Below are 3,474 nucleotides of genomic sequence, written 5' to 3'. Positions count from 1 at the left end.
TGATTTCCACAGAAAACACACACACATTTTAAAAATATGTATGTATATATATATATATATATATAATATATAGTAAACATAGAAGTTTTATTTTTGTTAGTGATCAGTTTGCATAACCTGTGAACTGTATGAAAAAAATGACTGATTTAATCAAACAGAAAGTATGGATCATTGTTAAACTGATTGATTGACTGAAGTTATCAGAAGGAAGATCATCTCCTGACATAAACACAGATGATCAATATCTGTTCACACCAAAGATGAAGCCTTTAAATGGCTGTTCCTCAAATGAATTCTTTACAGCAGATTCACACACAGTGTTAAATGCAATTAGGGATACATAATACACAATCCTTTTGCAAAATATTTGTTCTCAAGTTCTCAAAATATATTGATATTTAGTTATTTTACTAAGTATTTATTGTTTCTTAACAGAGTTGATCAAATTAGATTGATTTGTGATCGAGTGACTTCATTCAATCACAGCCTGACACTAAGGGTTTGGCGTGTGTATGTGTGTGTGGGAGTGTACGCGGCCTCAGAGGAGTGCTATTCTCTTTGAGGTGAGTTTGATATTCATGGCAGACACCTGCACAGATCACAGCTGAAAAATTTAAATGGTGTTGACTGTGAGAATATGGAACCAACAAACGAACGAACGAATGAACAGATGAATGAATTAAACTGTTGATCAAACGTATTAAATTAAAATGTATGTTTGATTGAAGTCAGCCACACAGAATGCACTCAACATGCATATTAAAAAAATTAACATGAATAAATGCACACATGAGCAAGAGAGTAAATGAATGAATGGATGAACAAATGAGACAGAGTGAATGAATGAGTAAGTAGACATCAAATAAATGACAGTGTGTGAATAAAGTGAATGCTGAGCGAAAATGTTCAGAAATGTTATTTGAGCTGCATCAAACACAAATACTGCTGACCAATTGTACTGTGTGATGGCTAAATTCTATCTGCGTTATCGCCACTGAAATTACTCATTTTGATGTCGTGACTTTTATAAATGAAATTTGCAGTATCTGTCAGAGTTTCCATTTACATATGTCATCCAAATTTGGTTGCAAGTTTGTAACGTGATCAGGAGTTTGTGAAAATATGTTCTAAAGCTCGACGTGCAACTTGCGATTTTGCTTGAGATAACTTTCAACCTTTTGTGGCTCGTTGGTCTAGGGGTATGATTCTCGCTTTGGGTGCGAGAGGTCCCGGGTTCAACTCCCGGACGAGCCCCTTGTTTGCAAAGGTTTGGTAGTGGCCATTGGTATCAGCCCTGAAATGCACCTGAGTTCTCTGTGAACACGTTAGAACACATGCTCTTTGCTCATGTCTCCTCCTTAGACATTAGTATCAAGTGTATGTTTAGATACCTTGTAGAAGGTTGAAATTTATCTCAAGAAAAATCGCAAGTTTTAAGTTGAGCTTTAGAACATATTTTCGTTTGAACAATTAAATATGTTTGTGAGGTCTAAAGAAAAGCAGTCAGACGTGTATGAACAGTTAAGAGATTCATAATGCCTTCTACAAGGTATCTAAACATACACTTGATACTAATGTCAAAGGAGGAGACATGAGCAAAGAGCATGTGTTCTAACATGTTCACAGAGAACTCAGGTGCATTTCAGGGCTGATACCAATGGCCACTACCAGACCTTTGCAAACAAGGGGCTCGTCCGGGAGTTGAACCCGGGACCTCTCGCACCCTAAGCGAGAATCATACCCCTAGAACAACGAGCCACAAAGGGTTGAAATTTATCTCAAGAAAAATCGCAAGTTCTTAGTTGAGTTTTAGAACATATTTTCGTTTGAACAATTAAATATGTTTGTGAGGTCTAAAGAAAAGCAGTCAGACGTGTATGAACAGTTAAGAGATTCATAATGCCTTCTACAAGGTATCTAAACATACACTTGATACTAATGTCAAAGGAGGAGACATGAGCAAAGAGCATGTGTTCTAACATGTTCACAGAGAACTCAGGTGCATTTCAGGGCTGGTACCAATGGCCACTACCAGACCTTTGCAAACAAGGGGCTCGTCCGGGAGTTGAACCCGGGACCTCTCGCACCCAAAGCGAGAATCATACCCCTAGACCAACGAGCCACAAAAGGTTGAGATCTATCTTAAAAAAAATCGCAATTTCTAAGTTGAGCTTTAGAACATATTTTCGTTTGAACAATTAAATATGTTTGTGAGGTCTAAAGAAAAGCACAGTCAGACGTGTATGAACAGTTAAGAGATTCATAATGCCTTCTACAAGGTATTTAAACATACACTTGATACTAATGTCAAAGGAGGAGACATGAGCAAAGAGCATGTGTTCTAACATGTTCACAGAGAACTCAGGTGCATTTCAGGGCTGATACCAATGGCCACTACCAGACCTTTGCAAACAAGGGGCTCGTCCGGGAGTTGAACCCGGGACCTCTCGCACCCAAAGCGAGAATCATACCCCTAGACCAACAAGCCACTAAAGGTTGAAATTTATCTCAAGAAAAATCGCAAGTTCTGAGTTGAGCTTTAGAACATATTTTCATTTGAACAATTAAATATGTTTGTGAGGTCTAAAGAAAAGCAGTCAGACGTGTATGAACAGTTAAGAGATTCATAATGCCTTCTACAAGGTATCTAAACATACACTTGATACTAATGTCAAAGGAGGAGACATGAGCAAAGAGCATATGTTCTATCATGTTCACGAAAACTCAGTGGTGGCCAAAAAACATTTTATGATTGTTTTCTCCTTCATTTGTCACCCTTGTGCATATGTGCTAGCTTACATTGTCCAAGAGACACACCTTTTTAGTTGTTCTGGTAGGTCTGCTTTGACATACACATGAAATTACTATCATTGCATAATTTCAAAGGGCTTATATGACACAAACAGCCATCATCCCTGAATTCCAAGCAATGGGCTCGTCCGGGAGTTGAACCCGGGACCTCTCGCACCCGAAGCGAGAATCATACCCCTAGACCAACGAGCCATGAGTTTATCAAATTTGTCTCAAGTAACATCTCAAATTCTAAGTTAACCGTTAAACCATTCGTTCACTTGAACATCTAAATAAGTTTATGAGGCCTGAAGACATACACAATCAGACTTTAATGAACAGTCAAGAAACTCATAATGCCCTCTAAAAGGCATGTAAACACTTTATCCTAACATCAAAGGAGGAAACATAAGCAAGTTTTGAAGGCTTTGATGTTTGTGTACATTTCATGCACAAACTGGTCTTTCCCTTGTAGCTTCACATTCAGTTCATTCATGTGTGTCAGTATGTCCACAGCAAAAGCTAAATCACAAAGCCAATCTGTGTCACTCAGCTCAGGAAAATCGTCAGCTTTCTCAAGTAGCTCCAAAAATGAGATAATCTACTGTTTGAGCTCCCACACTCATTGACATACTTTCCCCAAACTTAACCAGCGGACATTAGAGTGGTAAAGCAAGTCCTGGT

General features: G+C 38.3%; 5 non-coding genes across 5 annotated transcripts; 1 reads left to right on the top strand and 4 right to left on the bottom strand.

Annotated features, from left to right (window-relative positions):
- The first annotated feature begins 1,182 nt into the window (after nt 1–1,182).
- trnap-ugg (transfer RNA proline (anticodon UGG)) lies at nt 1,183–1,254 on the top strand. Its single transcript has one exon. It is a non-coding gene; the product is annotated as a tRNA-Pro (tRNA).
- A 432-nt stretch (nt 1,255–1,686) lies between these two features.
- On the bottom strand, nt 1,687–1,758 carry trnap-agg (transfer RNA proline (anticodon AGG)). The gene has a single exon. It is a non-coding gene; the product is annotated as a tRNA-Pro (tRNA).
- A 292-nt stretch (nt 1,759–2,050) lies between these two features.
- On the bottom strand, nt 2,051–2,122 carry trnap-ugg (transfer RNA proline (anticodon UGG)). The gene has a single exon. It is a non-coding gene; the product is annotated as a tRNA-Pro (tRNA).
- A 294-nt stretch (nt 2,123–2,416) lies between these two features.
- trnap-ugg (transfer RNA proline (anticodon UGG)) lies at nt 2,417–2,488 on the bottom strand. The gene has a single exon. It is a non-coding gene; the product is annotated as a tRNA-Pro (tRNA).
- Nucleotides 2,489–2,931: 443 nt separating this feature from the next.
- trnap-cgg (transfer RNA proline (anticodon CGG)) lies at nt 2,932–3,003 on the bottom strand. The gene has a single exon. It is a non-coding gene; the product is annotated as a tRNA-Pro (tRNA).
- Between the last annotated feature and the right edge of the window lie 471 nt (nt 3,004–3,474).

The sequence above is a fragment of the Seriola lalandi genome, unplaced genomic scaffold (assembly GCF_002814215.2).
Source record: "Seriola lalandi dorsalis isolate HSWRI2012SDOR001 ecotype SW California unplaced genomic scaffold, Sedor1 jcf7180002054484, whole genome shotgun sequence".
NCBI classification, from domain to species: domain Eukaryota; kingdom Metazoa; phylum Chordata; class Actinopteri; order Carangiformes; family Carangidae; genus Seriola; species Seriola lalandi.
Note: the sequence above shows the minus strand (reverse complement) of the source record. Positions and strands in the feature narration are given on the sequence as shown.